General features: G+C 39.6%; 1 long non-coding RNA gene across 1 annotated transcript in view; it reads left to right on the top strand.

The window, feature by feature from the left end:
• Positions 1-11,313: 11,313 nt before the first annotated feature.
• Positions 11,314-14,227, top strand: part of LOC118022465 — a 51,155-nt gene continuing 48,241 nt past the window's right edge. The window contains exon 1 of the long non-coding RNA XR_004682500.1: positions 11,314-11,372. This is a non-coding gene — a long non-coding RNA (uncharacterized LOC118022465). The remainder of the gene's footprint in view (positions 11,373-14,227) is intronic.

The following is a 14,227-nucleotide window of genomic DNA, read 5'->3' on the forward strand; positions in this document are numbered from 1 at the left end:
GCTTTTTCTGCATCAACTAAGAGGACCCTATGGTTCTTCTCCCTCCTCTTATTAATGTGTTCTATCACATTGATTGATTTGCGAATGTTGAACCACCCTTGAGTCCCGGGGACGAATCCCACTTGGTCGTGGTGGATGATCCTTTTAATGTATTGTTGGATCCTATTAGCTGAGATTTTGTTGAGGATTTTGGAATCCATATTCATCAGGGATATTGGTCTGAAATTCTCCTTTTTGATGGGGTCTTTGCCTGGTTTGGGGATTAAGGTAATGCTGGCCTCATAGAATGAGTTTGGAAGGTTTCCTTCTGTTTCTATTTTTTGAAACAGCTTCAGTAGAATAGATATTATTTCTTCTTTGAATGTTTGGTAGAATTCCCCAGGGAATCCATCAGGCCCTGACTCTTGTTTTGGGGAGGTTTTTGATCACTGTTTCAATCTTGTTACTGATATTTGGCCTATTCAGGTTGTCAATTTCTTCCTGTTTCAGTCTTGGCAGCTTATAGGTTTCCAGGAAGGCCTCCATTTCATCCGCATTGCTCAGTTTATTGGCATATAGTTGTTGATAATAATTTGTAATAATTGTTTCTATTTCCTTGGTGTTAGTCGTGATCTCTCCCCTTTCATTTATAATTTTATTCATTTGGGTCCTTTCTCTTTTCTTTTGGATAAGTCTGGCCAGTGGTTTATTGATCTTATTAATTTTTTCAAAGAACCAACTTCTAGTTTCGTTGATCTGATCTACTGTGTTTCTGGTTTCTAATTCATTGATTTCTGCTCTAATTTTAATTTATTTATTTTTATTCTTATGTTAATCCCCATACATTACATCATTAGTTTTAGATGAAGTGTTCCATGATTCATTGTTTGTGCATAACACCCAGTGCTCCATGCAGAATGTGCCCTCCTCAATACCCACCATCAGGCTAACCCATCCTCCCACCCCCCTCCCCTCCAGAACCCTGTTTGTTATTCAGAGTCCATCGTCTCTCATGGTTCGTCTACCCCTCCGATTTCCCCGCTTCATTCCCCTCCCGCTACCTTCTTCTTCTTTTTTTTTTCTTCACATATATTGCATTATTTGTTTCAGAGGTACAGATCTGAGATTCAACAGTCTTGCACAATTCACAGCACTTACCAGAGCACATACCCTCCCCAGTGTCTATCACCCAGTCACCCCATCCCTCCCCCCAAGCAACCCTCAGTTTGTTTCCTACAATTAAGAATTCCTCATATCAGTGAGATCATATGATACATATCTTTCTCTGTTTGACTTATTTCACGCAACATAATACCCTCCAGTTCCATCCACGTCGTTGCAAATGGCAAGATCTCATTCCTTTTGATGGCTGCATAATATTCCATTGTATATATATACCACACCTTCTTTATCCATTCATCTGTCGATGGACATCTTGGCTCTTTCCACAGTTTGGCTATTGTGAACATTGCTGCTATAAACATCGGGGTGCATGTACCTCTTCGGATCCCTACTTTTGTATCTTTGGGGTAAATACCCAGTAGTGCAATTGCTGGATCATATGGTAGCTCTATTTTCAACTTTTTGAGGAACCTCCATACAGTTTTCCAGAGTGGCTGCACCAGCTTGCATTCCCACCAACAGTGTAGGAGGGTTCCCCTTTCTCCGCATCCCCGCCAACATCTGTCGTTTCCTGACTTGTTCATTTTAGCCATTCTGACTGGTGTGAGGTGGTATCTCATTGAGGTTTTGATTTGGATTTCCCTGATGCTGAGCGATATTGAGTACTTTTTCATGTGTCTGTTGGCCATTTGGATGTCTTCTTTGGAAAAATGTCTGTTCATGTCTTCTGCCCATTGCTTGATTGGATTCTTTGTTCTTTGGGTGTTGAGTTTGATAAGTTCTTTATAGATTTTGGATACTAGCCCTTTATCTGATATGTCATTTGCAAATATCTTCTCCCATTCTGTCGGTTGTCTTTGGTTTTGTTGACTGTTTCCTTTGCTTTGCAAAAGCTTTTTATCTTGATGAAGTCCCAATAGTTAATTTTTGCCCTTGCTTCCCTTGCCTTTGGCGATGTTTCTAGGAAGAAGTTGCTTCGGCTGAGGTCAAAGAGGTTGCTGCCTGTGTTCTCCTTTAGGATTTGGATGGACTCCTGTCTCACATTGAGGTCTTTCAACCATTTGGAGTCTATTTTTGTGTGTGGTATAAGGAAATGGTCCAGTTTCATTCTTCTGCATGTGGCTATCCAATTTTCCCAACACCATTTGTTGAAGAGACTGTCTTTTTTCCATTGGACATTCTTTCCTGCTTTGTCAAAGATGAGTTGACCATAGAGTTGAGGGTCCATTTCTGGGCTCTCTATTCTGTTCCATTGATCTATGTGTCTGTTTTTGTGCCAGTACCATGCTGTCTTGATGATGACAGCTTTGTAATAGAGCTGGAAGTCCGGAATTGTGATGCCGCCAGCTTTGCTTTTCTTTTTCAACATTCCTCTGGCTATGCGGGGTCTTTTCTGGTTCCATACAAATTTTAGGATTATTTGTTCCATTTCTTTGAAAAAAGTGGATGGTATTTTGATGGGGATTGCATTGAATGTGTAGATTGCTCTAGGTAGCATTGACATCTTCACAATATTCTTCCAGTTCATGAGCATGGAACGTTTTTCCATTTCTTTGTGTCTTCCTCAATTTCTTTCATGAGTATTTTATAGTTTTCTGAGTACAGATCCTTTGTCTCTTTGGTTAGATTAATTCCTAGGTATCTTATGGTTTTGGGTGCAATTGTAAATGGGATCGACTCCTTCATTTCTCTTTCTTCTGTCTTGTTGTTGGTGTATAGGAATGCCACTGACTTCTGTGCATTGATTTTATATCCTGCCACTTGACTGAATTCCTGTATGAGTTCTAGCAGTTTTGGGGTGAAGTCTTTTGGGTTTTCCACATAAAGTATCATATCATCTGCAAAGAGTGAGAGTTTGACTTCTTCTTTGCCAATTTGGATGCCTTTGATTTCTTTTTGTTGTCTGATTGCTGTGGCTAGGACTTCCAATACTATGTTGAATAGCAGTGGTGATAGTGGACATCCCTGCCGCGTTCCTGACCTTAGGGGGAAAGCTCTCAGTTTTTCCCCATTGAGAATGATATTCGCTGTAGGTTTTTCATAGATGGCTTTTATGATATTGAGGTATGTACCCTCTATGCCTATACTCTGAAGAGTTTTGATCAAGAAAGGATGCTGTACTTTGTCAAAAGCTTTTTCTGCATCTATTGAGAGGATCATATGATTCTTGTTCTTTCTTTTGTTAATGTATTGTATCACATTGATTGATTTGTGGATGTTGAACCAGTCTTGTAGCCCAGGGATAAATCCCACTTGGTCGTGGTGAATAATCCTTTTAATGTACTGTTGGATCCTATTGGCTAGTATTTTGGTGAGAATTTTTGCATCCATGTTCATCAGGGATATTGGTCTGTAATTCTCCTTTTTGATGGGGTCTTTGTCTGGTTTTGGGATCAAGGTAATGCTGGCCTCATAAAACGAGTTTGGAAGTTTTCCTTCCATTTCTATTTTTTGGAACAGTTTCAGAAGAATAGGTATTAATTCTTCTTGAAATGTTTGGTAGAATTCCCCTGGGAAGCCATCTGGCCCTGGGCTTTTGTTTTTTGGGAGATTTTTGATGACTGCTTCAATTTTCTTAGTGGTTATAGGTCTGTTCAGGTTTTCTAATTCTTCCTGGTTCAGTTTTGGTAGTTGATACATCTCTAGGAATGCCTCCATTTCTTCCAGGTTATCTGATTTGCTGGCATAGAGTTGCTCATAATATGTTCTTATAATTGTTTGTATTTCTTTGGTGTTGGTTGTGATCTCTCCTCTTTCATTCATGATTTTGTTGATTTGGGTCATTTCTCTTCTCTTTTTGATAAGTCTGGCCAGGGGTTTATCAATCTTGTTAATTCTTTCAAATAACCAGCTCCTAGTTTCGTTGATCTGTTCTACTGTTCTTTTAGTTTCTATTTCATTGATTTCTGCTCTGATCTTTATGATTTCTCTTCTCCTGCTGGGTTTAGGCTTTATTTGCTGTTCTTTCTCCAGCTCCTTTAGGTGTAGGGTTAGGTTGTGTACTTGAGACCTTTCTTGTTTCTTGAGGAAGGCTTGTATTGCTATATACCTTCCTCTTAGGACTGCCTTTGCTGCATCCCAAAGATTTTGAATAGTTGTGTTTTCATTTTCATTGGTTTCCATGAATTTTTTAAATTCTTCTTTAATTTCCTGGTTGACCCATTCATTCTTCAGTAGGATGCTCTTTAGCCTCCATGTATTTGAGTTCTTTCCGACTTTCCTCTTGTGATTGAGTTCTAGTTTCAAAGCATTGTGGTCTGAAAATAGGCAGGGAATGATCCCAAACTTTTGGTACCAGTTGACACCTGATTTATGACCTAGGATGTGATCTATTCTGGAGAATGTTCCATGGGCACTAGAGAAGAATGTGTATTCCGTTGCTTTGGGGTGGAATGTTCTGAATATGTCTGTGAAGTCCATTTGGTCCAGTGTGTCCTTTAAAGTCTTTATTTCGTTGTTGATCTTTTGCTTACACGATCTGTCCATTTCAGTGAGGGGGGTGTTAAAGTCCCCCACTATTATTGTATTGTTGTCGATGTGTTTCTTTGCTTTTGTTATTAATTGCCTTATATAATTGGCTGCTCCCATGTTAGGGGCATAGATATTTACAATTGTTAGATCTTCTTGTTGGATAGATCCTGTAAGTAGGATATAGTGTCCTTCCTCATCTCTTATTACAGTCTTTGGTTTAAAATCTAATTTGTCTGATATAAGGATTGCCACCCCAGCTTTCTTTTGGTGTCCATTAGCATGGTAAATGGTTTTCCACCCTCTCACTTTCAATCTGGGGGTGTCTTTGGTTCTAAAATGAGTCTCTTGCAGACAGCGTATCGATGGGTCTTGTTTTTTAATCCAGTCTGATAGCCTGTGTCTTTTGATTGGGGCATTTAGCCCATTTATATTCAGGGTAACTATTGAAAGATAGGAATTTCGTGCCATTGTATTGCCTGTAAGGTGACTGTTACCGTATATTGTCTGTGTTCCTTTCTGGTCTATGTTGCTTTTAGGCTCTATCTTTGCTTAGAGGACCCCTTTCAAGATTTCCTGTAGCCTGGTTTTGTGTTTGCAAATTCCTTTAGTTTTTGTTTGTCCTGGAAGCTTTTTATCTCTCCTTCAATTTTCAATGACAGCCTAGCTGGATATAGTATTCTTGGCTGCATATTTTTCTCATTTAGTGCTCTGAATATATCCTGCCAGTCCTTTCTGGCCTGCCAGGTCTCTGTGGATAGGTCTGTTGCCTATCTAATGTTTCTACACTTGTAGGTTACATATCTCTTCTCCCGAGCTGCTTTCAGGATTTTCTCTTTGTCTATGAGACTCGTAAGTTTTACTATTAGATGTCAGGGTGTTGACCTATTTTTATTGATTTTGAGAGGGGTTCTCTGTGCTTCCTGGATTTTGATGCCTGTTTCCTTCCCCAAATTAGGGAAGTTCTCTGCTATAATTTGCTCCATTATACCTGCTCCCCCTCTCTCTCTTTCTTCTTCTTCTGGGATCCCAATTATTCTAATGTTGTTTCTTCTTATGGTATCGTTTATCTCTCGAATTCTGCCCTCGTGATCCAGTAGTTGTTTATCTCTCTTTTTCTCAGCTTCTTTATTTTCCATCATTTCATCTTCTATATTACTGATTCTCTCTTCTGCCTCATTTATTCTAGCAGTTAGCGCCCCCATATTTGATTGCACCTCATTAATAGCCTTTTTGATTTCTACTTGGTTGGATTTTAGTTCTTTTAGTTCTCCAGAAAGGGTTTCTCTAATAACTTCCATATTTTTTTCAAGCACAGCTAGTATCTTTAAAGTGATGATTCTGAACTCTAGATCTGACATCATACTAATGTCTGTATTGAGTAGGTCCCTGGCAGTCGGTACTACCTCTTGTTCTTTTTGTTGAGGTGATTTTTTCCGTCTTGTCATTTTGTGCAGAGGAGGATAGATTAATGAGAGAACAAAATGCTAGCAGAGTAACAACGTCCCCAGAGAATATACTCTAAACAAATCAGAAAAGACCTGAAGCAGTGGGAAAAGAAAGGGAAAGAGAGAAAAAAGAAGAAGAAGAAGAAAAAGATAAAGATAAAAACAAAAACAAACAAAACAAAACAACAACAACAACAACAACAAAACAGAATGTGATCAAATATGATCAGGCTGGTATATAGATCAGTGCCCCACACTAGATTTGGGGTGTATTTTGGTCTGTTAGAAGAAAGTGCCTCCCAAAATTTTAAAGAAAGAAAAACTTATATATGTACAAAAATAAGGGTTGATATGATGAAGGGATGGAATATGACTGTAAAGATGGAAATTATAAAAAATTTTATAAAAGGAATTGATAAGAAGTTGTTTGAAAAAAGAAAGAAGAGGATTTAAAAAAAAAAAGGGAGAGGATGTGATCAGGCAGGGGAATAGAAAACACCATATACTAGAGATTTAGGGTATATTTTAATCTGTTAGAAGAAACTATCTCAAAATTTTAAAGAGAGAACAACTTATATATATAAGCCAAAAATACGGGTAACTACTATGAAGGGATAGAATATGACTCTAAAAATGAAAAATAAAAATGTTTTTTTTTTTAAAAAGGGATTGATTGAAAAAGGGAAAAAAAAAATTCAAAAAGAAAAAAAAGAAAAAAAGACCATAATAAAAATAATTAACTTTGAAAGACTAAAGAATCATGGTAAAAAAGCCATGAATTCTATGTGCAGTATTCCCCTAGCGCTGGAGTTCTGCCGTTCTCATTGATCGGTAAACTTGGTCTTGGCTGGCTGTTCTCACCGATCTTCTGGGGAGGGGCCTGTTGCCGTGGTTTCTAAATGTCTCTGCCGGAGGCGGAATTGCTCCGCACTTGCCCCCTCCCGGCTAAGTAATCTGCTTGGGTTTGCTCTCCAGGGCTTTTGTTCCCTGCGAGCTTTCCGTACAGCTTTGGAGGCGGAGAGTGAAAATGGCAGCCTCCCAATCTCTGCCCTGGAGGAGCCGAGAACTCAGGGCCCCGCTCCTCAGTGAGCCCCCAGAGAAAAGCCGTCAGTCACTCCCGTCTCCCCGGTCTCCGGCTGCACTCTGTGCTCACCCGGCCTGTGACCGCGCATTTCTCTCTCTGGCACCCGACCCCGGGTGGAGTCGCCAAACCCAGCAGATCCCTGCAGTGCCCTCCTGGCCGGCTCCTCCCGGGGGAGGAAGGTGAGTCTCCCCGGATCTGCCGCTTGTTGGGTCCCTGCTTCCAGAAAGTGGCGGTTTTCTGTTCAGAGAGTTGTTGCTATTCCTTTCTTCGATCTCGTATTGGGTTTGTAGGTGTTCAGAATGGTTTGATCCCTATCCAGCTGAATTCCTGAGAGAAGACGAAATCCAGGTCTCCTACTCCTCCGCCATCTTGCTCCGCCCCTCTGATTTCTGCTCTAATTTTAATTATTTCTCTTCTAATGCGCGGCTTAGGCATCATTTGTTGCTTTTTCTCTAGTTCTTTAAGGTGTAGAGTTAGTTGGTGAATTCAGGATTTTTCTATTTTTTGAGTGAGGCTTGGATGGCTATGTATTTCCCCCTTAGGACTGCCTTTGCAGTATCCCATAGGTTTTGGACCGATGTGTTTTCGTTCTCATTGATTTCCATGAATTAAGTTCTTCTTTGATTTCCTGGTTGACCCAAACATTCTTGAGCAGAGTGGTCTTTAGCTTCAAGTGTTTGAATTTCTGCCAAATTTTTTCTTGTGATTGAGTTCCAGTTTTAGAGCACTGTGGTCTGAGAATATGCAGGGAATAATCTCAATCTTTTGGTATCAGTTGAGACCTGATTTGTGAGCCATTATAGTGGTCTATTCTGGAGAAAGTTCCATGTGCGCTCAAGAAGAATGAGTATTCTGTTGTTTTAGGGTGGAATGTTCTGTAAATATCTATGAGGGCCATCTGGTCCAATGTATCATTCAAAGCTCTTGTTTTCTTGTTGATTTTCTGCTTAGATGATCTGTCCATTGCTGAGAGTGGAGTATTGAGGTCTCCTACAATTAACGTATTGTTATCAATAGGACTCTTTATTTTGGTTAACAGTTGGCTTCTGTGGATGGTTGCTCCCATGTTGGGGGCATAGATATTTACAATTGTTAGATCTTCTTGTTGGATAGACCCTTTAAGAATGATATAGTGTCCTTCTATGTCTCTTATTACAGACTTTAGTTTAAAATCTAATTTGTCTGATATAAGAATTGCTACCCCGGCTTTCTTTTGATGTCCGCTGGCGTGGAAGATGGATCTCCATCCCTTCACTTTCAGTCTGGATGTATCTTTAGGTTCAAAATGAGTCTCTTGTAGACAGCATATGGATGGGTCCTGTCTTTTTATCCAATCTGCAACCCTGTGCCGTTTTATGGGAGCGTTTAGGCCATTCACATTGAGAGTGATTAATGAAAGATATGAATTAATTGCCATCATGTTGCCTGTGAAGACGTTGTTTTTATAGATTGTCCCTGTAAATTTCTGTTGTGTATCACTCTTGGGGTCTTTCTCCTTTTATAGAACCCCCCTTAATATTTCTTGCAGGGCCGGCTTAGTGGTCACATATACTTTCAGTTTCTGCCAGTCATGGAAGCTCTGCATCTCTCCATCCATTCTAAATGAAAGCCTTGCCAGATAAAGTATTCTTGGCTGCATGTTCTTCTCATTTAGTACCCTGAATATGTCTTGCCAGGCCTTTCTGGCTTGCCAGGTCTCTGTGGATAGGTCTGATGTCATTCTGATGTTCCTCCCTCTGTACATAAGGAATCTCTTCCCCCTAACTGTCCTTAAGATGGTTTCCTTGGTCTAAGATTTGCAAGTTTTACTATTACATGCTGGGGTGTTGGCCTGTTTTCCTTGATCTTAGGAGGGATCCTCTCTGCCTCTAGGACTCGAATGTTTGTTTCATTCCCCAGATTAGGGAAGTTCTCAGCTACGATTTGCTCAAATACATCTTCTAGTCCTCTCTCTCTCTCCACTCCCTCCGGGATTCCAATTATTCTGACATTGGAACGCCTCATGGTGTCACTTATTTCTCTGATTCTATTTTCATGGATTCTGAATTGTTTTTCCCTGGCCTCCTCTTTTCCCTTTTTATCTATTATATTGTCTTCCAGGTCGCTTATTCTCTTTTCTGTCTCAGTTACCCTAGCTGTTAGATTATCTAGATTGGATTGGATCTCATTGATAGCATTTTTAAGTTCTGCCAATTCACCTTTTATTTCTGCCCTTACAGACTCTATGTTGCCATTAATTGATTTCCCCATTCTAGCCATTGTCTTCATAATTGATAGCCTGAATACCATCTCTGACATCTTGGTTATATCTGCATCCATTTGTAAATCTGCAGCATAAGTCATAATCTCTGAGTCTTTTCTATTTTGGGGGCTCCTCCTCCTAGTCATTCTGTTGATGGGTGTTTGAGGGAATGTATAGAGTCCAAATTATTGACCAGAACCCAAGCAAGATGCACCTGTTTTCTCAGGACCTTAGGGTTGCTGGCCTCTTGTTTTCCCAGCCTGTCTTCTGGGGGAGGGGCCTGCCACACTGTTACTCAGGCAACCCTGTTTGGGCGGAGTTGCCCTGCGCCCCTGTGGTGCGGGATGGGCTCAGCGGGAATCAATCTTTGGGGCTTTTGTTCTCTGGCGGCTTCCCCTGGCAGCTTTTGTCGTCTCTTCCGCGAGTCAGAGCAGAAGAGACCGTTTCTAACCTTTTGTCTCAGAGCAGAGAGACCACAGTCTGTTCAGTGAGCTCTCCAGGCCATACTCTCTCTGTTTCTGTCCGTGCTGCTATAAACTGCAGCGGCCTGGGGTGTGCGCCCCTCTGCAGCGCTCCCAGTCCTGCCTCCAGGTCAGGGCACTTCTCTGCCCTTTGTGCTTCTAAAACCGCCAGCAGCTCCCGTTTGCAAGCTCGACCCCGCCGCTCCGGGTTTCCACCCCGGGGACTGCAGTTCACAGGCATGAACCCCCCCCCCCGGGTTTCCGCCCTGGGGACTGCCCTAAAGTCCTTTCCCCGCCACTACTGGTCTGCGAGTCTGTGCCCGTCCGCAGCGCATGAGGCTGTCACTCACCGGCGGTGTAGTATCTCCACGGCCAGGCACCCTTCCGCTGCCGTTTATCCTCCAATAACTGCTCGCAGAATCACGGCTCCCCGCTTCGTACCTCGAAATCAACCGCCTGCAATATTCTGTTTGTAGAGATCCAGATCTTCTTACATCTCAGGCTAGTTTCATGGGTGCTCAGAGTGGTCTGGTAGATATCCAGCTCAATTCCAGGGACCAGTTGAAATAGGGTCCCCTACTCCTCCACCATCTTTTCAGTCTCCACTCAGTTTAAATTTTTTAAAAAATTTCTCCTCTGATTTCTTCTTTTGCCCTTGGGATATCTAGAAGAATATTACTATATATTTGAAGTCAGCAGCCCTTCATATTTCATTCTGTTGAAAGTCCTTCTGTGGCTGATTTTAATCCTATTTTTCTCTGTTTTCAGTAGTTCTACTATCATGTGTTCCAGTATGGTTTTGTTTATGTTTATTCTGGTTATATTTGTCATGCTTTTTAAATCTATTGCTTGATGTCTTTCATATATTTTAGAAAATTCTCAGCAATTAACCCTTTATATATGGCTACTGCCTCATTTTCTCTCATCTCTTTCTAGGATGACAATTACACCTATGTTAAACTTTTCCACTCTTACTATATGCTTCTTATTCTCTTTGTTTCCATGCTTTTAAATATTTGTGCATCATTATACTTTCTTTTGGCCTATCTTCCTTTTCCCTAATTCTGTCTTTACTGTCTGACAGTAACCCTATTTGTTGCATTCATAACTTTTAGTTCATTTATTTCACTTCTGATTTTTATTTCTTGTTTTTTGCATTATCAATTTGTCAATATTCTCTATCTTGTGTTTTCATTTCTAGACCACATTAAGCACAATTAGTGTAAAATACTTATTTAACATTCATATTAGAATATCCTGAGTGTCTATTTATTCACCTGGTTTGGGTCATTTTTTTTTTTTTTTTTTTTGGATGCCAAGTTATTTTTCATATAGATTCAGTCATTATATATAAAAACTTGGAAGGGTAATGTAAGGATCTGGACGATACGTTCTCTTCCTCTATGTTCTTCTCTAGTCTCTAGATTGTTAAACTACAAAACATAATTGTCTTGGTAATTTTCTCATTCCACCGAGCTGATTCTTCCATATTTTGTCAAAATGTTTTAGTTGTTCTGGATGAGAAGATTGATCAAAATTCATCTAATTCCTCATTGCTTGTAGTAGAAGTAAGTTGATCTACTTTTCAAAATTGGATCTAGTTCTGGATCCTGTATTCTTTACTGATTTAGGTTTTGTTATTTATAAAGAATAATACTATTTTAATTAATATTGGTTTATAATACACTTAGATGTAGATGGCAAAAATGGCCACAAATTTTCTTATCTCTGTAGTCATGATTTTTAAAAATATGTATATATATTTATTAGTCAGAGAGAGAGAGCACAAGCAGGGAGAGCAAGCAGAGCAGGCAGAGGGAGAAGCAGACTCTCTGCTGAGCAAGGAGCCCAATGCGGGACTTGGTCCCAGGGTCCTGGGATCATGACCTGAGCTGAAGGCAGACGCTTAACCAACTGAGCCACCCAGGTGTCCCATGTAGTCATGATTTTTTTTAGTGTGACTTTGAGGCTCTTCCCACCCAGAAATGAAACCTATTTCTACATCCTTGAATCCAGGCTTGTCCGTATGAGTTTCTTTGGCTAATGGAACATTAAAAGACATGATACAAACAGAGATTTGGAAAGTACTTGTACACTGAAATGTCCTGTCTTGTGTAATCACCACTATTCACCATATGATTGAGCCTGGGGTATTTTGCTCAATGATGTGAGACATGACAGTTATCACCCTAGGTGACATTGAGCCAGCCATCAGATATTTGTCCATGCAGTCCCAACTACCTAAGAAGAGAATCATGAAACGAAATGCTTATTTGATGCTTTAGACTCTCGAGTTTCATTGTGGTTTATTATGTAACAAAAGCTAACTTTTACAATAATTAGTACCTAGAAGTAGGTGGGTACCATAATACAAACATAAAATATTTAGCATTGCTTTTGGGACTGGGTGATAGGTGGAAGCTCAACAAAGTGACATGAGACCAGATGGGGAAGGCTGGAGAAGTTGTGAACAAACCATTCAGTGGAGAATAGGAAATTTAATGACAGGAGGCTATAACAAGATGGAGTGAGGTCTTACATGTCATGTAGCAACATAAAAATAGGCAAAACTATTGTTTTTGGTAATTAGAAGATAGAAAATACACTTAATGAAATTTAGGTAAGTGCTTTTAGCAAGGTAGAATGTAAAAAGTGTCAATTAGCTTATTTTAGCTGCATAAGTAAGTTATAGGAAGAGAGATGAGCTATGAAGCAAAGTAATCTACAAGCATTTAGAAGAAATGGAGAGCTCTTGCTGGTTTTTAAAATAAAACTGTTTCTGATTTCTAGTTTATTCAGGCAGCAAAATAAGTGAGGAAAGACCTCACTGTAAAGATGAAATAAATGATGTTAAGACCCTGTGTGAAGATCATAGATAGATAAGGTGGTGCCTAGTGATCCTTTCTGTGATACCAAAGAGCTTCCAAGATTTGCTACAGTGTACTTATACAGTACTCCAACAAACCAAAGAAGAGAGAAGCCTATCTCAAAAATAATTCTGGGTGTGATTTCACTGAATGTAGTCAGATACATAGGAAACCCACAAAGTTGTCAAAATAGCTATAATGCCTCAAGCACTGACAGTTTGAATTAAAAGGGATTGTGATCATTCATATTGAAAAAAGGATTCTGAGCCCTCAACTTTCTACAGGTAACAAGAAGGTCAAAAACCTATTTAGCTGCACAGAGAGGCTATAATATTTAGAAAAGGAAGATTTTTCATATTAGAGTCAAGAGTTAAGGAGAGCAATATACTTCTATGGTGAAATAGTGTATAATGGAATAGGGAACTACTGGCCCATTTCAGTTACTACTTCTTTTTTAGGGATCCACTAACTCCTCTGCTCTCATAATATCTCTTCCATCCCTCTCTAACTCCTAGCCACCCTTTGGCCTATGAGGCTCCTGGTAGGAGAATACTATCTCCCATCATGCTTCTTCCATATATGATGCTTATGGAGAGACTCTGCTACACCACCTAAGACTAATGTTATTGCAAACCAAAGCCAAGAATTTGGCCCTAACTCATTCCCACTTTGTCATCCCATCCCATTCTTTTCTCAACACAATGAATGCACAGTCTATCTGCTTGAATGAAGAGGGGAGGAAAAAGTGAATTACCTGGAGGAAAGAAAAATGATTAACATCTCATTAATAATCAAACTTGGCTTGACACTATCTCTTTTCAAGTCTTGTTTTATATCTCTATATATAACTAATATAGAGAGTTCATTAATTTTTTTATACTTTTAAATAGAGTTCCTGCTGTGCAGTTGATAGTAGAGTGTCCTTAATGTGATTGTGACTCAAGAACTTCTTAGATGAAGATGCCATGTGAAAACATTTGCCAGCAAGAGAATAGGATTTGGAAAGTCATATTTAAATATGAGTCAGGCCAGATATTTTTTTAATCATCCATGAAATTCAAGATTTTGCTTGTTTGTTTGCTTCAGAAGATTTTATACATGTTTCAGTGGGATTTAAGGGGAAGATATTCAGGACATGGGTTAAATCCATGATTTCTGGTTGCTTTCCTAAATGGTATTGTCTCACTTCTCCACAATTAGGAAGCCTCAGTAGTAGTAAACTTTCCTACCAAGAAATAGTTTTCAAATGCCTTGAATGTAAAACATAAATCCTTACTCTGGCCTACCTCTGTTTATTTTTATAGAATTATTCTTTTATTGTGAGCTAATTAGAAATGTAATTTGGGTTTGTTGTTGCCATCTATGTATGCCCTAGGCCATATTCTCACTGATTGCATTGAGTACTTAATTTTATTGGAGCAGTAGGACACAATTCCTATTTTCTATCTCAGACTCCTAGTCTGTTTACTTTGGTCCTTAGAGTTAAGATGATATGGTGATTACAGTATGCAGGTGGACATTAAATGTGCAGAAACTTTTATTCCCCATCTCTTACT

The sequence above is a fragment of the Mirounga leonina genome, unplaced genomic scaffold (assembly GCF_011800145.1).
Source record: "Mirounga leonina isolate KUSES-001 unplaced genomic scaffold, KU_Mleo_1.0 Mir_114, whole genome shotgun sequence".
Lineage (NCBI taxonomy): Eukaryota > Metazoa > Chordata > Mammalia > Carnivora > Phocidae > Mirounga > Mirounga leonina.